The sequence below is a fragment of the Manacus candei genome, unplaced genomic scaffold (genome assembly GCF_025592945.1).
Source record: "Manacus candei isolate 608988 ecotype Guabito, Panama unplaced genomic scaffold, ASM2559294v1 h1tg000028l, whole genome shotgun sequence".
NCBI classification, from domain to species: domain Eukaryota; kingdom Metazoa; phylum Chordata; class Aves; order Passeriformes; family Pipridae; genus Manacus; species Manacus candei.
In genome coordinates this window covers 27951644-27972511 of record NW_026138076.1, presented here as the reverse complement: position 1 = coordinate 27972511, position 20868 = coordinate 27951644, and the positions used below count along the sequence as shown (strand labels likewise).

The window sequence follows — 20868 nt, the reverse complement described above, 5'->3', positions numbered from 1 at the left end:
AAACCCTCAACCAAACAACTGAAAAACCACCCCAAACAAACAAACCTCAACAAAAGCCAAAAGTATACTGAAACCAACAAACCCTGAGCAGAGTTACTGATTCTCTTTTATGACCACTTTGTTTTTTTCTTTTTTAATGGAAATTTTTTGGTTTTCTGCATGATTATCTTACAAATACATACTCCAGAAAAACATTTGAACTGATATGGGGCAGTGTATCTTACATCTGTGTCTTCTGAAATGCAAAGTGGGGCGATCATGTAGGTGCATCTGTGTTTTTAAAAGTATTTGTATTGACTAGCATGTTACTAATAATAGGACAGTGTACTCTGTCAGCATGTTTCATTTACCATGTCACTATTAACTTCCAAAAAGTTCTTAAGTGTTCTAAAACATTATGGGCTTTGAATCTAATTGCGACAAGCCTGGTGCTGGGTACTTCTGGAGGAGGACATAGGCCCCCAACACTCTTCTCTCCTATCAAATCAGAGAATTTGTGCTGAGTGATTTTTTTTTTACATCTTTCTTTTTAAACCTGTATGGTATGCCATCTTAGTTTAGCCTCTTAATAAAATGTGCTGTAGTAGCATACAAAAGCAGCAAACATCTCATGATGGAGACTAATTGTCTTTAAATTATCTGTAGGGGAGTGGTTGGAACAAATGATCCCTGCAAATGGGATTCCCACTTCCCTAAGTGCTGAGTGAGATGATGCCACAAGCTTCCCTCCCCTCAGCATGCTCACAGCCTGAACAGTTATTTGTGCAGGTGACCAGGTGACAGCTTCTGCACCTCCAAAGTGCAGCCCAGGTGGATATTAAGCATTTTATACAAAGAGTCGCCCAGTCTGTGATCTTCCAATCACCCTTTTGGAAGGGGTCAGTGTGTACATTTCCCATCTCCTAGACTGTTTAAGCAAGCATCCCTTAGAGGCTTAAGTGTTAAGAAGTTTTTAAAGACCTCTTTTTGTTTAGAGTCAGGAGAGCAGCTGTTAGGTAAACGCACATCTGTTGTGGTTAAATTTTTTATTTGCCACGAGTTTGACTCTGCATCATTCCCTGACCCTGACTCCTGCTCAGTTAATAGCAGGAGGGTATTCCCAGAAGAGGAATCTGTCCCTGGAGATGTACTGTGTTTGTTTGTGGAATATAGAAAATTATTTTCTTGCTCATATGCTTATCTTTATACTCAAAGTGCTGTTTAAGCTGCTTGTACTCTTGAGTATCACTATTTTTTATCTATCACCATTCTCTTTCCATTCATCTATCACCATTCTATTTCCACTCATTTATCACCATCTATCTTCATGATGCATAGCATGGATAGATGGCAAAAAGATTGAAAATGTATCTTGGGTTTATAGAAAGAAGACATTTTTTTTCCAGTGTGATAAAAATGCCTCTGACTTGCTATGCTTTTACTAAGATCTCTGTGTATTTCAATTTTTATTTTGGTTTCTTGTTTATTAATTTTGGCGAGAAAATCACTCACAGCTCATCCCATCTGTACCTGGGATTCAAGGACTTACGCACTTTACTTTTCATTAAACTGCATACATGATTTTGACTTACGGATGATAGAAAATGAAAGGTGAAATGAAATGGCTACAGAGTTTTTAGAACTGAATAATTCCTCAACCAAGTTATGCAGTTACTTCAAGTGAAAAATTAACAACCTACTGTGCTTGGCATTTTAATAATGCGTAGTAAGCTGGGCCTGTGTCTGGGGGTTTTGTTTGTTTATTTGCTTTCTATTCTGTTGGAAGTTGGGGGGGGGGGTTTTGTGTGTGTTTTGACACATAAAGAATCGAGGACATAAATGGCATAAGGTTTATTTAATGCATATGTAATCGTTCATTTTTTTTAATGGCAAGATTCTGCATCTGAAACTGTAATTTTTATGTTCAAGGTGTAGATATTGAGGACTTGATATGCTTTAGGTAAGGCACCTGTGGGGTTTGAACATGAATTTAGAAATACCTTATGAGTAAGTCTGCCTCTGTATGAAGTATGCAGCAGCTCGACTCCTAACAGCAACATATATTGACTTGTATATGTATTGCCATGTGTGTATTTTGTGCTTGTATATGTATCTTTTGGTTTCCATTCTTGTTTTTCTTTATTTCTTTCCATCACTTTTTGCCTGGAAAACAAAAAAGCTTGGTTTTGTTTCCTTCAGTTCTGCTATTTCCATCTCGCTCCATTTACTCTGTTCTGATAAACCAAAAGCTGTGCCTCAGGAATGATGCTGCAAGTGGAGGGAGAGATGACAGACACTGGTCTGTTAAGTGACCCTTGCTTACCTGCATCTATCCTTTTCCTCTGCATTTCCCTCTAATTTTTCTTCTCTCTTGCTTTGTTGTCTCATATATTTCTGTAGCTCTTCTTCCTCTACCAGCCACTGAAGATCATGGGTTGTAGTTCTAGTTCTTCTGAACTAGGCAGTGACAATAACTAAAGGATGGTAGCAGTTACTTCCCTACCTTAATTCTGCACTACTTGGAGCTCCTGCAGTAAAAGTGTCCATGAACACACACAACAGGCATTCAAATTGAGCAGTTTGACACAAAAGTATGTTTTTGTGCAAAAACAATGTACTTGTGCTTGAGATTGCCCCAATCCAGGTGCAGGACCTTGCAGTTCTTTGGATATTTAAGTTTGTTTGAAAACTGTTTTACTGGAACAAAGAAAGCTGATAGGAGTTTTGCATTATGTAAGTACTTACTGTGATAAAATGGTGTAGTAAGCTTGGTAAAATTGTGTTTAAAATAGTGTTAATAATCTAATTTTGGAGTGAAGAGGAGCTTTTGTTCTTCTGCCTTCCTGCTTGGAATGCTTGTTCCAGTCTTGCCTCAGGTTAAGTAGATTAAGTGAAAGGGAATTTGGAGTGAACAGCACAGATTTTTATTTTTTCTTCTTACGAACAGAATTAGGAGGTAGAGTCTAGGTAAAGGTTATATTTGTTAGGCAGTCTGTTCAGGTCCTCATGGATTTGTCCACCCAATTTCTGCTTGCCTTTGTTGAATCAGAGACATGGTTCTTCTGTTGGTTGAATTCTGTCATATCAAAACTTTTACAAATTCTGCATTTATTGAATTCATTTAAGACTTTTGGGTTCATGGGCATCCATCATGAGGGGACCTCTCTTATTTTAGCTAAAAAACTTTAGATAGCTGCTGCCTTACTTTATTGAGCTTCTGGTGTTATCCTATTCCAGTGCCCCTGGTGCCAGTTGTGAGTGGGGTTTTGAGACATGTGTGTTTGTGTGCAGGGAGGAGGGGGAAAAAATTGATTAGTTCTCTCTGATCTGTTTCTTTACTCACTTCTTTTGATTGTACCGATTTTTATTTTTATCATTCACACAATACCTTCAGCAATTTGGCAGGTTGTCTGTGGGAGATCAGCTGACACCAAATGACTGAATAATTAAAAGCCTTATTCTAGATATGCAGGAATTATTGTAAGAAAATTGCCCTGATCATTGGGCTGGACCCAGGAGTGGTGGTGAATGGTGTTACATCCAGTTGGTGGCTGGTCACTAGTGGGGTTCCCCAGGGTTCAGTATTAGGGCCAGCCCTGTTTAATAGCTTTATTGATAATCTGAATGAGGGAATTGAGTGCACCCTCAGTCAGTTTGCAGACGACACTAAGTCAGGCAGGAGTGTTAATTTGCTGGAGGGTAGGAAGTCTCTATAGAGGGATCTGGATGGGCTGTGACTCCATGGACCAGCAGTATGAGGTTCAACAAGGCCAAGAGCTGGGTCCTGCCCTTGGGTCACAACAACCCCAGGCATATTGCTACAGGCTTGGGAAGAACAGCTGGGAAGTGGCCCAGCAGAAAAGAATCTGGGAGTGCTGGTCAACAACCATTTAACATGAGCCAGCAGTGTGCCCAGGTAGCCAAGAAGGCCAATGGCATTCTGGCTTGAATCAGAAATAACGTGGCCAGCAGGACCAAGGCAATGGTTCTCCCCCGTACTCGGCACCAGTGAGGCTGCACCTCAAGAACTGTGTTCGATTTTGGACCCCTCATTGCAAGAAGGACATTGAGGTGGTGGAGCATGTCTAGAAAAGGGCAAAAGAACTCGTGAAGGGTCTTGAGAGTAAGTCCTATGAGCCACAGCTGAGGGAGCCGGGAGTGTTTAGCCTGGAGAAAAGGAGGCTCAGGGGTGACCTTATCACTCTCTACAACTTGCTGAAAGGAGATTGTAGCCAGGTTGGGTCCGCCTCTTCTCCCAGGCTGTTAGTGACAGGAAAAGAGGAAATGGCCTCAGGCTGTGCCCGAGAAAGTTTAGGATGGACATCAGGAAGAATTTCTTTACTAAAAGGGCGGTTAAGCATTGGAACAAGCTGCCCAGGGAGGTGGTGGAGTCACCACCCCTGGGAGTATTCAAGAAATGACTGGATGTGGCACTTGGTGTTATGTTTTATTTGACACGATGGTGTTTGGTCAAAGGTTGAACTTGATGATCTCAGAGGTCTTTTTGATTGTTATAAGTAGTTTTGAAAGTGTGGGAGAAATTCAGAGCTACAAGTAAATCATGGCTTAGAAGATAGGATCTCAGTGATGGGCAGAGTATGCCTTCCTTAATCCTGTTTGGTGTGTCTGGACTGGAAGTTTCTGTCAGAGAACATGGCAATGATACTTTTTCATTGTGGGGGCATGAGGGAAGGGGAAAAGGGCAGAGTTCGTTACTCTAGGGAGTTGTTTGAGTTGTTGTGGTATGCAAAGTGGGAAAAGACTACTCCTTTTAAAGTCCTGAGCTTGAGGCAGTAATACTAAGCTTTACCTCTTCAGTCTCCCTGCTATGTATAAAAGCAGTTGCCAGTGTGAGAGCTAACCCTAACAAAGGGCTCCATTCCCATTCTGGCTGAGAAGAGTAGAATGTGGAAATTATCTTTCTGGGTTAGTAAAAATAAAAGCAGCTCTCACTCTCCAGCTATAGCTACAGTCTTTGCTGTGTTGTTTCCCATGGATTTTGATGAGTCATCTGAACACTTAGGATGTTCTTGCTAGTTGTATTTAGCAGATACTGTAACACCTTGAAAACAAACAAAACCTCAGTATCGGCTCTTAACTCTCTTTGTATAAAGTTGTTTGGTTTTTTTGGCAAGGTGCTCCACAGATATGGGATTTTGGTACTGTGCTAGTTTGGGCTCAGGTAGAGCTTAATTTACCTGTTTATGTGTGTGATAGGTCTATTTACAACAGTCATGCAAAAGCCTTATAGGGGGTGAGATTTTGTTGTATATACTCATCTTTTATACAATAAAACCATTTTGCTTAAAGTCATATTTTAAAGATAAGTGATACTGAAATTTCATACCTTGCATTTCTTCTGAACCTGCTACTCTGTGTACTGGTTAAGAGAATTCAAATAGCAGTTACATTTGATCACTGGGAAAACCTAAAAGAAATCTTGTTTGTTGTGCAGTATGCTTTATGTCAGATTATATAATTTCATAATTTATGATGTGCAAAATGTTCATAATCCATATTGACCGTAGATGCATAATGTCAGCTCACAGTTGTATGTTGTCAGATTATCTGAACTGTGAACTAACCATGCTGCAGATCTGAAAATAGTTCAGGTGTGTTGGGAGTTGGCATGACATGGCACAGCACTACATAAAATCTGTCTTTAATGTTTCACAAGTCAGTGTGTCTCACTGCAACTAACAGCAACCAGTTTTGCCTGATAAAAACTAAACTTAAGAAACAGTTGCTGTATAGAACCATCTTGGAGACGTGTTCCTGGAATGGGAAGCACTGAGAGGCTCAGCACAGAGGTGCCCATTCTGCCTGAATTCAGTTCAGCTTCATCTGCAGTCATTATTAGCTCTTGTTCTGCTGTGTGTAAGCCGATGTCACGTTAAACTTCCTTAATATTATGTTTTGAAAAGATTTATTTTAGCATACTGTAGCACCATGCATAGCACACACAGAAACATCTGATAGGTAAAGGATTCCTGTTGGAGCCCCAAGTGGCTTGTGTTGCTGCTACTTGAATTGTTCTGTAGAAGACAGTTTGGATTCAGTGGTAGTGGTGCTGAGCCAAACCTAATGAAATTCAGCCAGTATTTCTGTGGATTGCCATTACTTTTGGGGTTCACCTACTCACTGTTGGCTTGAAAACAGAACACAGGTTTTGTGTTTAGAATTAATTGTGGTTTATGTAGCAGGGCTGACTTTTTTAGTGCTCTTAGTTATAAGCTTGGGAGGATGGGAGTTGTGAGAGAAAATTGAACCTAAGTGGATTTTAAGGTTAGTGTTTGGATACCTCTATTATTTGCTTAGTCTTTCTTATCTATAATTGTAAGGGCTTATCTCAGCCACTTTATCTGGGTGCTCAATTGTCATAGAAACATTTCAGGTATTAGTGCACATTTTAAATTATTCCAACAAACCAAGCAGATAGCCCCACTAACTCCATTGCAAATGTGTTTTAAGGTGCTGAATACTTGAAGGTGACTTCCTACTTCCAGCTTGCACTTCATCGACAAGGTGATTTGTAACATGTAAATGTAATTGATAGCTCTGGCTGGAATCTGGAGGCTTTGCATAATTCTATTCTTTGCTGCTAATTAGTCTGCTAGGCACTTGCTTCTCATACGATCCTTTATATATTGACAATCCTAAGAGCAGTATTCATCTTATGCAGATATTTCTCCACAAACAGCAGACATTCTGTTAAACTCACAATCTCAAGTGGCATACTGAGTGGAGACTCCATAGGTTCACAACCTAAGTACTTTTGGGAGATGACCTGACTTTTGTAGGCAGTAAACTTTTCGGTATTAAACTTTTTGGAGGACCAACTCAGTTCTTAAATAATTCTTAATTAAAATAACTTGCTAAAGACAAGCAGACTCTTGTTATTTAAGCAGTATTCTCTCTAGAGAACAGCCAAACACTTCAATATTTTGAAAATTGTGTCTCTCAAGGTCAAATTCCACATGAGTATCTGTTGTGGTAATCTGTTGGTTTGAGGCTGGATTTGATTGTTGCTAGTACCATGAAAATGTCTTTAAGTAGGACTTTGTGTCATTTCCATGCAAGTGAATAATAAGAGAAGGGTGTATGCCAGACTTATTTTCATAAAAATTTAGTAGAAGAAATTATTTAAAGCATTCTCTTGCATTGAAATAATGTAAATCGAGCCCATGAAGAATTAAAAAGATCAGAGAGAGCAGGAGTTGGTTAGAGCTGGGCTGGGTTAATTTTGTGCCTGGATCTTTGTGCTGCGCCTCTTAAGTGCTGTCTTTGCTACTTTGAATTCAAAGAGAGACTTCTTTTGTGCCCAATAAAAGAAGGGACTATAGCTGATAAAAATTAGGAAGAAATCCATCTGGTCACAAGAGTTGACCTGAGCTGTCCTTTGTTTTCTTGATCTGTCATTGATTCTGCCATTCCGTATGATTAGGGGAAAATATCCATAGTGCAGGAAGTGCTTGAGGTTTCCAAAAGCTTTAACTTAGGTTGAAGATAGTGGGTTACACAAACCACTTAGATCCCTGCCATCATCTGCTGCTGCTTGGAGGAGGTGGCAGACCAACACCCAAAGTATTGCACCTCTCTTCTAACTAGAAATCTGTTGACCATTGAAGAACAACAACTTTCTCAGGGTGTGCCATAGTTGTTTCTGAATATTTTATGTGCACTAGCTCTTGTAATCCCACAATGTAGAATAATATTTTGGCAATATAAGATGCAAATTAAATAAATTTAGTGACTACCCAAAAATGTAATTTGGGAAGCAACTGATGTCTCAGTTTGTTCTGACCACAGCGGATAGGCCTTATGTCCCATAAGTGAGATTATTGTTTGTGCTGCTTTGCACAGGAATGCGGATGTGGACATTTGTTTTAGATGAAAATTTTCAAGGTGTGTTCTTCTGCTACAGGCTAGAGCCTCCCTCTGTGCCTCTCTGCTTATTTTTTTCAATACTGGTGCTGTTGGTTTTTTTCATAGCAATAAATATAGCTGTCTAATGTTCAGTTTTTCAGCACATACTCTTCTCTTAATGAATGTGATCATTTACACAGTGTCACTGTAGTATTGGCATGCTAAATAATTTAGTGAGCTGTGGCAGGTAGATAACTCTGTGGTGTCTGTGTTACTATGGCAATACATTTGCTTAATGTAAATATTAGTCATTCTGACCATATGAATCTCAGGGCTTCTGACATTATTAGCTGTGTTTGGGAGGTGGGAATGTGTGTATCTAAAAGAAAAGTTGTTCTGGAAATATTAATAGTTTAAAGATTACTTTCTTTTTTCATAATTCCTTCTGCTGTGTGACTGAGCTACATAATCTATTGATTGTAATGAACAGAGCAGAACATTTCTCCCATTTCTTTATCATGGTTGTAATGCAGCTCCATTATAAAGAAATATATAACTGTATTCTGATCCTCTAAAAATTCAGCCGACTGAAATGAAAGGAAGTAGGATCTTGAAGTCCATCAACTTTGCTCTCAGTCAAAGAGTCAAATAAAAAATCAAACTTGGAAGAAAAATTCCAGGGGTATTAGACTGAGTTCCATGACTTGGAAGGGAAACTAAATGTGAGAGGCTTTTCCATTCCCTTTATGGGTACCAGCAGGTATAGAGTTACTTAAGAAACACCTGATTTGTCATAAATCAATGCATAAGCAATATGTTAATGAAGTTTGTTTCTTAAATATTTATTTAGATATTTTTTCAGCCCATTTTCATGGACCATTTCCAGGGAAAATGAACTACCTTCTGCAAAGCCTTTTCTGAAATACCAGCTTGTACCTGATTGTATGAACTATTCTTTGTCTGTTATGATCTACCAGCACCTTTGAGGCAACAAATAGAAGTGGTAAAAGAATTAAATCAGTTACCTTTTTGAAGTATGATATGGCATCACAGTTGATAGTCTGTATGAATGTTCAGTCACTTCAAGCCACGAATGTACACTGGTACTATTTGTAATATTTTATGTGCTATTTGAAACCTTTCTGTGTTTAACTGCTAAGCTTAAGATCAGTTTTGGAAAGAAGATTTGTCTGGAATGTGCCACTCTCCCTCTGTGTTTGGAATTGTCCCCAGCCTTCCTGCCAAACATCTGCAAGGTAGGAAAAGAAATCATAGTAAGCGGTGAATGAAGTCTTTAATTATTTCTAGGGTAGATTATACTGGAGGCTTCTGTGTGCTGCAGTCTGACATCGGTGCTTAGCACCTTTCTGTGTTTGGCACATCAACAGTCAAAGAAAGAAATAATTAAAAAACCCCAGGAGTAGCCAAACACAGAGTTCCGAGTTCTTTGCGTTTTACAGAATAGACTTTGCTGGTCTTCTGTAAGTGTTCTTTACTTTTCCTGTCTCTGAGATGATAAAACTTTTGCTATCAGTGCTTGCATGTAAGGCAAAGCTTTTACTGGACAAGAATACAAACTAGAGTTGTTAGTTGCCTTTCCATGGCACTGATGCTCACAAATGCTAGTCTGGAATTCAAGTTAACCTAGGAAAATTAATTATTTACCACATATCTTTTCCTGGCAAGGCTGCCTGTGGGAATACTGTGCTGCTGGCTGTCTCTTTTTTAAAAATATAATATGCTTTAGGTGCATCTGTTGATTACAGATGCAGGGAAGTATTGAAACATTTAGATTCAGAATAACCTACCAAGTATTAGCATAGTTGAAAGAGTAATTGGAGGAGCTTCTCTGATGATGCTTTTAGTAAACAAACCATACTCATAAAATGGCTTGGGAAAAGCCACATCTAGTGCAATGTATTGGAGGAAAAAGACTGCAGAGGGCACTTTACACTCTGTGGGAAGAACCTGTGTAGAGAGAGTTGCTCCTGTGAAATCAGACTGGCAGGATTTTCCCTCAGGCAAAGAGGTTTGATGGTTCTGCTTTTCCAAAGTCACAAGTATCTATTTTCAAGACAGATTTTTGGGAGGGATAAATTTGAACACTCAAAAACCACTCTGTTCCAGGTTTGGCTGATGTGTACCATAGGAACCATATGAAGAGTGTGGCAGAGGGAATGGTGGGTGTGTGTTCCTTTGACATAACTTGTGCTCTCAGTAGCTAAAAGGGTCTGGTGGAGGCTCATCTGGCAGTGAGTTTGTGGCGCTAGAGTCTACCACTGAAGTAGACTGCTCTCTCTTTGTCTTTCTCCTTTTTTTGTGTTGTGCAGCATGGACTCAGGGGTTCCAGTGAATACCTATGGATTCCTACAACCAGGGATGCGTGGGAATGCTTCACAGCAAGGCACATACTGAATCTTTTTGTTCTGAGCTGCACTGCATTTCTTTGCTTCTGCTGCTGAAACATGGCATGCCTGTATTTTAAAGCTGGGCTGAAGTAAGTGGAGTGGAGTGCATTACAAGCTGAATGTTTAAATTGGGTGATAAATTGAAAGGAACAAAAACGTGTGCCAAAAAGCAGTTGCATTTAATGTTTTACACATGATTTGCTCTGCTAGTTTCTTTTATTGTCACACTGCAAGTACCTTTTTGCTTTGCCTCACAGAAGAAAAAAAATCTAGGAGTTCTGCAATGCCTTTTTTGTGTGCATAATGAATGTCTGCTTTTGAGTATTACCTTACAAATAAAAAGCGGAGGTTTTATCTGTACTGTTTTTATGCTTTTTGTTGTAATTCTTTTTGTATATTCTACTTTTAAAAGGTAATGATGGCTGTCGAGCAGTCCTGTACCTTCCATGACTCTCTTCATGGAAGGAGAGCTGACGCCACTCTTGTCTTGAGATGGGGAGACCCCAGAGGATCTGTGCATCTCAAGCTTGTGCTTATGCAAGATTGTTTTTGGACTGACTCATGCGAGTCCTCACACTGGGTACTGTTGATCCATGGATATCTGGCACTTAATTATCCCCTGTCTTACCTTCTTTCCATTGCTGTCACAGGACAGATACGTTGTGGAGATTAAAATGGAAAGAATATTATGGCCTGTGTCCTCTTACGTTATCCTTAAAAATGATTGTTGTCCGCTTGAGGTGCTCACATAGATGCGACATCAGAAGATATAGGGTAGTGTAAGGCCTAAATTGTATTTTCAGTATTCTTTTCAGTAAATGGTGGTGTTTTTATAGTGATATTTCTAGTTTTGACAGAAGATGGTGAAAAAGGAGAGTTAAATCAAACAGATATGGTTTCCAGGCTTTTGTTGTTAATTTAAACAGTTTAGAGAGTATATGACAAGTGTAAATGTCATATATTGTAGATAAAAAAATACTTTTAATCCTTACTGTTACTACAATAAGACAGACAGACGCTGTTGAAATCATAGTAATAAGTGATATTTACCTGCCTTCTACTTTGTTAGAAGAATATGGCTTTGGGCTCTCAGAAGGGTCAGGAAAAAGTCACAGAAGGCTGGTACTTTCTTACAGCATGAACTCAAAAGGCATTTATTTCCACGTGCAGAACACTTAACTTCAGAGCTACAGTAATACTGAAAGATGTGATTCTAACATCCTGCTTGGTTATTATAGTTTAATGCCACTCAGCATTATAATTAGCTTTACTAGACATTAATAAGTGGGTTTAATATTCAAACCATGGTGTTGGAGTTAAGTGTGCCAATGAACCTTATCAGCGGAGCAAAATGTAAATTTTAACTCGTTTATCTCATTAGCTTTTAATAAGGCTGTGCTTCACAAATCATGGCTGCATCATCTGCTGATTATATCCTCTGATCTACTAAGCAAAATAGCAATCTAATAATAGCCATACATTGCATGAAATCCTCTCACTGGTGTTCTGAAACACTTCATGTGTTTTATTTATTTTTTTTTTTCATTTAGAGGGCCTTGATTGTGTCTTATCTCTTCTGCACAATGCCAAAATATAGAAATGAAGGTAAGATGAGAATTCATTACTTGTAGGCCATGGGTTTAGAAGTGTTTTGCCAAGTAGAAGTTTCCAGTAGGGGCTGCAAGTCTTAAGTGTGTAATCTGAGTGTGGTGCGTAGGGATTCTGAGATTTTTCGGGGCAGGTAAACAGCTAGACTGTCAACTGAATAATGATGACTTACTGCTTGAATAATAATCAGAGGGCTCCAGAACTCTGTGGCTCATATATTAAGGGAGAAACTGGGCTCAGTGATTTTCCTTAGGCTCATGTAAAATGGAAGAGAGCTGGAGGAGACTGTTAAGTCTCCTGGCTTGAGCTCTTGCATGCAGGCAGTTACCACTGCCGCTCATGATGATCACTGTGTGTGCCCTGCATGCTGTTCACAGCAAGTAAGAGGAAGTTAAACACATTTGAAGTAATTATTCTGCTAAGTCCAGTTTTGATACTTTTTCCCAGCAAATTGCTCATACAATCTTGTCTGAGTCCAAAGAAACTTGTTCAATCCATCTAGAAACTTTCAGGCTTTGAAGGTTTCCTAGTAAATGTTTATAAGATTCAGTGACTGGGAGTGAGCAGGGTTGGTTCTGGTGTCTGAGGCAACAAAACTCAGTCATTCCACTTGTAAGCTGATTTGGTTCAGGTTTGCTTCCATGTGATCTTTATTTTGAAAAATGTATACTAGCCTTCTCGGATTGAGTTCTTTAATGATTGCACCTCTTTCTAGAGCAACATTCCTATGTGTGGTGAGGAGTTGGACTTGAGGATCCTGATGGGTCCCTTCCAACGCAGCATATTCTATGATATAATGGTACTTCAGATATATATGCTCTAGCATAAGAGAATTTGTTTAAATGGTTGCCAGAGGTGCAAGTCGAATCTCTTTTCTTACCATACTGTGTTAAATTGAGATTTAAACCCCTTTGTAGCTGAAGGGTGTGAGATTGGACAGCTCTGTAGCACTGTTTTGTAATAGCAGTAGCTACTACCCTCATGGATACACAGAGTCTGTTGACTGACTGCTACCAGAGGTGGTACATCTACTATGCGCACAGTACAGTGTTTCATTTTTTGTGTTAATCTTGTTGTTGGTTGAGTTGGTAGATAGATACATTGTCACAGGGAAAACTCACTTTTTCCTTTGTCAGAGAAAACCATGGATCTTGGCTCCCAGTCCTGCTGATTTAGAGGATGGAGAGACATTGCCACACCACTGCTTGGAATCTAGCGGACTTGAATTTTCAAGTGTTGGCAACTTCGGGGACCACTTCTTTCCAGTTAGGTTGATCATTGTGGTATCCATAGTTGTAGACATGTGCACTTTTGGTATCAGTACTCCTGAAGAGAAGTTTTCATAGAATCATAGAATGGCTTGGGTTGGAAGGAACCTTAAAGATTATCCAGTTTCAATCCTGCCACCATGGTCAGGAACACCTTTCACTAAACCAGATTGCTCAGGGCCCCATCTAACTTGGCCTTGAACACTTCCAGGGATGGGACATCCACAACCTCTCTGGGCAACCAGTACCTCACCCCGCTCTGAGTAAAGAATTTTTTCCAACATCTAATCTAAACCTCTCCCCTTTTAGTTTAAAAACATTCCCCGTTGTTCTATGACTATCTGCTCTCCCTTTGTTTTGTAAGCCTCATTAAAGGCCACAATGCGGTCTCCCCGGAGCCTTCTTCATACTGAAGAACCCCAGCTCTCTCCACCTGTCCTTGTAGGAGAGGTGCTTCAGCCTTCAGATCATCTTTGTGATCCTCCTCTGGACCCGCTTTCGTGTTCTGAGGACTACAGAGCTGGACACAGTACTCCGGGTGGGGTCTCACAAGAGCAGGATTTTCTTCTATCCTTCATTAATTTGTCATTAGTTGCATGTATTTGGTTTAGTGCTGACTTACAGCACCATTTATTTTCATTTAGTTTTTCATCGCAGACGCTTGATTGTGTGCAAATGCTCTCATAATGTCACTGAAGGGCTCCTGAGACATTCTGTGACTCTCAGGGCTGAAGGTTTGTGTCCTTCAGAGTACAGGTATACTTGAGAACAGCAGGGATCTCACAACACTGCCTAATGGAGAGATGACATATTCTGAAACAATGGTGAAGGGCTTTATTATTGGAGTGGCCATGTCATGAATTACAGTGCAAGTAGAATGGTGTCTATGAGGCAAGGAGGACTTGAAGACAGAACAGAGATGGAAATATATGTGATGACAGTTTTGTTTCAGCAGAGGGATAACTGGTGAATGATGTAACAGTTTTGCACGTAGTAAAGTACTTTGTAACTGGTCCATGAAAACAACAAATTGACATAGGCTTTCTGACTCTCATAGTCTTTTTCGCCTTTCAATTGAGAGGTTGAAAAAATAACCATAAATTTGTAATTCAGTGTCAAGAACCATATCCTCAGGAGTAAAGTCTGAGATCTCACTTCCAAACATTCAGTGGTTACAGCTGACTAACACTCAAGGCCTGTGCATACAGACAGACTTTCTCATACCTCTTTGAACTGCTTCTGCCTCTAGCTTGTGGTTCTCCTTTGGAGCTCTCTGAGGACTTGTGTGTCAGATCTGACTTTGTGTAAGGCTCAGTTTGCAAATTCAGATAGCACATTTATTACCAGTTTTCAAGGAAATTGTAAAGGTGAACTGAAAAATTAAGGAGAAAAAATGGCAGAGGAGAGGTACTGGACTTCAGGCCTAGGGGATAAGAGAACACTCCAACTACTTTGAAAAAACCCCCAAACCTTGGTGTACTGTAGCTTCTGCAGCTCCAACAGCCTCAGAGGGAAGGGCAGAAGTAGAGGTGAGAAGAAGCAGGGTTCCCAAAGACATACACAGACACTCCCCACTTTCAGAGCTGTGCAGGCAGGAAGAACAACCTGTTGATGGGTGGAACCTGTGCATTCCCACGCCTGTCTCCATAGGTGTTACAAAATTAGATGGGAGAGGCTGTGGTTTGGCTTTTGGTTATCTATACCGAGAAGCATTCCTGCCAGGGCTGACATCCAACTCCCTTATTTAGCAGGCCTTCAATATTGATCATTCCAAGTGTTAAAAGGCTCAAATAGTAATTACATTTTATTTTTACTTTATTCTGATACTTACTCCACTTTTTAGTAGGTATGTTTGTTAGGTTCGGTGTTTTCCAGAGCACTCCCTTTATGAGATGAATAGTCTTTGCAATTTGTTAGGTTATTTGCCTTCATTTACCCTCCAGGGTGTTCAAGTTACTGGTTTATCTTCATTCCTTGCTGGACTAGAAAGACACCTATATTTCTGTTCATGTTTTCTCAACGGTTCAAAGGCAAGACTGAAAAAATTTGTTAGAATTGTTATGAAAGTGTCAGATTACCTCAGTCATTCCCCTCCCCCCCCAATTGTTCCTTTGATTGTTTATCAGTTTCTTTTTTTTTTGCATGCTGGCAACATGTCTAAGACAGGTGTTGTATAGACTATATGTATTACTTTTCTTGCCAGTGCATTCATATGTCTCATTAGCCAGGAAAGGTAGTTACAAGAACAGAAGATGCTGTAATGTCACTTAGTTTCCATTTGCACAAGACTGGGTGGTGTAAGAATGTAAAGTATTTTCATAGTAGAGCAGACTTGTCTTAGGGTATCAGAGATGAATCACTAATTTTTACTCTGCATAATGGCCAACTTAACACTGTTTACACGACATAAATAATTTTATTCCTAGGAAAGCTGGAGAAGCTTCAAGGGAAAAATATCTACCACCTGTAGAAAATGCAATGAAACTAAACAGAAATGGAAATATAAATAACATGTAAATTTTTCTTTGATCTGGCTTTTTATGCACTAAACATCATAAAAATGCCAACAATCCACTTTGGATTTTGTTGTTTACTACCATATGTATTAAAAGCAAAAACTTTAATGTACAGAGAGAAAGCCATAATCTGTCAAAGTCCACCCAACTTGCAAATCTGTACTAATATTTTTAAATAAGGGTGTCACTGCAGGAGGAGAGGTTGATTTTTCATGGATCTATGCTCACAGATAGGGAAGTGTTATTTTATTGAGGTTCTTGAGTTTGCTGTAGGAATTAATATAAAATGAATCTTCAAGTTCTGCTTGTCTGCTCTGAGTTAGAATAAAAAGGGAGAAGAAAAACAGTGTTCTTATGCAGTTTCCTATACCTGGGGTTTTGTGCATTATGGGAACAGGAAACTGGAGGGACATGATTGGATTTTGTAAGGAGTGCTCATTTTGCCTTTTTTTTTCCTTTTGTTTTCATCTTCGTTCATCACAGAATTTGATTATTCCTCATCCTTGTTCTTCAGCGAACAGTGTGCTATAGTGATTTGTTGGTCTCATCTTAAACAGTAATATTTAGTCAGTGGTTTTTCCCAGATTTGGGAATTGATAATCATAAAAATAATTTTGCAAGTGCTTTTCTCTTTGCCAAGCCTTGAACATAATTTAGGGCAAAGGAAGTTCACTAGCTTCTGGAGCTTTCTCCAAGCTAAATTGCAGATAGATATCCGAAGCAAACAATGTTGGTTCACACAGTGTTCTGTTCTTTCTATTCTCCTTTTTATTTTTTTGAAGAAGGAAAAAAAGACCACAGAAATATATTTACATTCAAAAGTATCAATCCACTAAATATAGCACTTAATCATGAGGCCCTGTCTGCTATCAGGCAATACATGTACATAGGGTGAGGTATGAAAATGACCTTTCAGATTTCAGTAGCTTGTTAAGTTGACTAGGTTTAAGGAGTAATTGGTGATGAGCTTCTGTCATCCTACAGTGCACTGAAACAGTTGTTCTGAAGCTCTGTAGTGATATGCTTTTACTCATTCCCTTCATTCATTAGTTCATCATGTCACTAACATGTTTTCACTTCAGAGTGTAGGAAATCATGTTGACTTGGTGGATAAGTATCTTGGGGTGGTAATTCTCTCTAAAGTGAGTAGTTTCAGTTAATCATGTACAGAAAGAGAAATGACAAATTCCAGTTATCTGGCCAATTACTACAGTCTGTGTACTATAATGAACATACCGAGAAGTATGAAAGGGTTTTTTGTGTGACAGATAGCTACCTAAATTTAGACAGAGTTATAAACCCATATTTTCCCGGGAGAAAGAGAACTTTGTATTGTGCATTAAGTTTTGGAGAAATAAACGTGCTTCTAGAGTGAGTATTATGTTAACAACTACGCAATATCCGTTCTACACCTAACAGCTTTGATTTTATGGCATATTCTGTCCTTTTCTGGTGTTTTTAGTTTGAAAGAGAGATAAAGAGAAGTATCATGTGCATGTGAACAGGAGAGCAATTCCATCTGTGAAGTAGTTCTTTTCTCAGTGAAAACTTGGCAACAATCCACTTGGGAAGCTTGTTGTTTGGTTTGTTGGTTTATAGATCAAATAATCAGGATAGTCTTAATGGTGTTTTACTGCTGATTCTTGTGCTTGAACTATATTTAGAACCTGCAGAATCATCTTAGAGTTTGGAAATTATAAACAAAAGTTTGTGGCTTCTTTGTCATGAAACACAGAATGTTTAGAATATATATGTATTTGCATTTTATTGTGGATTAGTGCTGGAAGCGTACACATCTTCTTTAATGTCACTTTGTAGACTTGAGAACATTATTCTTGGACTTCTTATGTTTATTATAATGAGTAATTTGACATGTTCTACAAATCACTTGAAAAATCGTCTTACGTATTATTGCTGTAGCCATAAAATATATACCTTAATCTTGTTTTCTGTAATCTACATATGATAATTACAGGTATATTGATAACATTTCTCTAGACCATCTTTCTCTTGGGAAGGTAGTATTTCCTATTCTGTACACTAGTGTTCTGAAAATAGCTTTAAATCTTCAGAGTATGGAGTCTACTGCTTTACTGCTCTCATTCATCTTCCTGTCAAGAAGGTTTTGTAGAAACGCAACTTAATAATTTCCTATGAATTTATTTTATACTTTTGGCTATGGACACTGTTTTACCTTTTTAAAAAAAAATGTAAAAAAAAAAAAAAGATGTTCCATTCAATTCAGCATCACAACTTCAAGAAGCATCTGGGTTTCCTAAATTATGAGGAGGCTGGGGCCAGGTTTGTATGTCACACAGATGTCAGAATTATCTTGAAAAGCAAAATTGATGCTGCAGAGTGTATTGATCATTTTGATTTCCTTCTTCCACTAGCATAGCCAGAAGATAAAGTGGGTTTTGTTAAATATCTGCTTTCCGATGCGTTGCTCCCTCCTACTCCTGGGTAGTGATGAATTTTGAAATAAACCCCGTACAAATTCTCAGTAGAGATGGGAAAGTTGACAACAACTATTTTTTTACCAATAATTCAATTATGACAAAACAAAATTACTAGTGTAGACATAGCAGCTGATATTTGTAATTTACCTATAAATCAAGGAATGGAAGGTACCTTTCATTGAGTGACGTGTGCTATGCCCTTTGGGGTTGTTTTTGTTTCTCTTTGAAGCTTGGTATGAAAGCACACTCACAGTACAAAGTTTTAAACTGAGATTTGTAATGCCTGTCTCACACAGTACAACATTTTAATTACTTGGTTTTCTATAGAAACAGGCTTTTCTGGGGTCATCAGTTTTGGTAGTGATGTGGGAATGAGCCAGCAAAGTTAAAGCCTTTGAATTGATTTCAGTTCAGTGACATCTGCCTTCTTTAGTATGTAGGTAGAAGTGAACTTTTCTGAACTGCTATTTTTAAGTTTTTTTTTTTCCAAGTTGAGTTTAAGGTTTTAATATCCCTTTTGTAGCAGCTGTTTGCTAGTAGCAGACAAGATACCTCAGTCATACTGTGCCAGAACTCTACTAAAAATAGAGAGAGATCTATTTTAGATTTTAAGAACCCTAGCTGCTAGTTTATTCTTAAGTTTTCAACCAATGTAATCTGTATTTTGAGCCTCTAATTGTTACTGAACTGTTGCCTTTCTGTAGTAGGCCAAATGTGAGGAGATCAAATACAACAGAGAAACAGGTTTGTTATGTTCCTTATATAAAAGGAACAAATTGTGCCACTTGAATAGCAACCTAATTTTTTTTCTCTCCCTTGCTTCAGATTTATGACCCAGGGATATGAATGTGTAGTTCATTTCTCCTGGGACTTTGCAAGAGCAACTTCAGTGATTCTGTGCTCTCGAGATCCAGTGAAATTGCCTGTGTGCAAATTCCTGTGATAGATGAACATGCCCTGTGGTGTAACAGGTAAATGGGGCTCTCCCTGAGGAGGTCAAGGTCTCTGTCAAGTATTTTGTGTTGTTTAATTACTGTTTTCTTGAGCAATCACCGCCATCTCTCTAGCTTTGGTAATGTGCTCTTTGGTGAACTGTCTTTGCTGGTTACCTGTATACCTTCCTAGACCCACTCTGTGTAGTTTTAGCTTAACCCATCAATACCTTTTGGACCACACTACCTAACCAGCATCTCTGTTCTTTCATTTTGGCTGACCCATGCAGTAGTAGTCTCTGAGGGCTTGGGATTTGGCTAAACCTGTGTCCCAGTGTATAGGCTTGCCAGCAACAGTTGATCCCATTGCCCGGGAATCAAGCCCGTTTATGCCATTGTAGCACTCCTGAACTGGGGCGGTCAGCTGGGCCTCTTTGCTGTCACTGCTGCTTGTTTACTGTGGGGGAACTGCCTGTTCCTGTGTCTAGAGAACCATGTACTTATTTAATGCCCTAACCTGGACCTCCTAATGTATAATACCACAGGATTATATAGATCACATGAAGAGCTTAATGGTACCCCAGTTGAGCTAATGTGAATCTACAATAAATCTGCACAATCTGTGTGAGTCGTGTAGCTCCTCAGACATTTGATAAAAGATGAATTGTGGTTTTTAACTGCAGCAGGCTGACTGTAGATGGGACAGTAATATTTTTGTCTCATTATAAACCATACTGTATGTGGTGTCTCTCATGAGATAAATCGTTAGGCAGTCTCTGTGGGGACAAGTCACAAGATGTTCATGTTAACAGGTTGGGTTAAATTGTGCTTGATGAGAACAGATTGATACTTTGATTAACTACATTGTTTTACAATTTGTGGTGACTTGTTCTCTGTTAGGATTTTAAACAGGTAGCTTTATCTCTTCTCACACCTACACATGAAAAAGCATAGTGTCTTTGAAATACTGGGTAGAAAAGCTAGATTGAAAAAAGCTGACTAAATGTGAAATGTTTGCTTGAGGCATACAAAGGACAGGACAATTGTTGGACTGAAGCATTGAAACACAAAAGAACAAATGAAGAGGGAAAATAATTGTTCATGTAGTTTAAACTGTTCCTCTAGTAATCTGCTTCAGCTTTCTTGGTAGTAGAGTTTCTGAAGGTGAGTAGGACAATGAAAATGAGGATACTTTGATGCGGTGACTTTTAACCACTGATGGTTTTTGCTTGCCTACCACAGACCTACTGATCTCCAGTGAGCATCCTGTAATCCTTCTGTACTCTGGAGATTGTATAGGAGATTTAGGGTGGGGATATGACTGTTCTTCATAGGTTTTGCTTTTGCAGTGAAACTTTGCACAAGAACTATGAATCCTTTCCTTTGAAAGGATTGATGTCTTCCTTTGAAACACTAATGTTAATAAAATTTAAACCCTCTCCCTAATCACAGTCCCTAAAGAAAAGCTAACAAATTTGTGCAGAAGGCTTTCTTTTCAATCAAAAGTAAACAAACCCTGAACAAGGTCACTTTTAAGCTGGAACTAAGTTGAGGCTTGCGAAAATTTGCCACTCACTTTTCTCCTACCTTCCCTCATCCACTTATCAGAGACTGCAGGGGTGTGATTGCATACCTGTGCGTAAGATCATATAATTTCCCACTACTTCTTTGAAGTGGTCTAATTTCAAGCCCCTTTTATGCTACACTAATCCATGAAAACACTTTGATATATGCTGTTTCTTTCACTGCTGTCAAGGTTTCTCTGTTTGCTCTTGTTTACCTGGGCTGACAGGGTGCAGAGCTTTGGCCAGTACAGCAAAAGTGTGCAATGT

At 39.0% G+C, this 20868-nt stretch overlaps 1 protein-coding gene across 8 annotated transcripts in view; it reads left to right on the top strand.

The window, feature by feature from the left end:
* The window catches only part of FHIP1A (FHF complex subunit HOOK interacting protein 1A), an 86697-nt gene that overhangs the window by 23688 nt on the left and 42141 nt on the right, over positions 1–20868 (top strand). The window contains exon 3 of one of the 8 annotated variants that reach the window (XM_051790590.1): positions 18930–19075. The exons of 6 other annotated variants lie outside the window; for them this stretch is intronic. The gene's annotated coding sequence lies outside the window, so the exon portion shown is untranslated. Of the gene's footprint in view, positions 1–11835; positions 11859–18929; positions 19076–20868 lie in introns of those variants that run through there. One more of the 8 variants, XM_051790592.1, reaches the window with a different exon arrangement.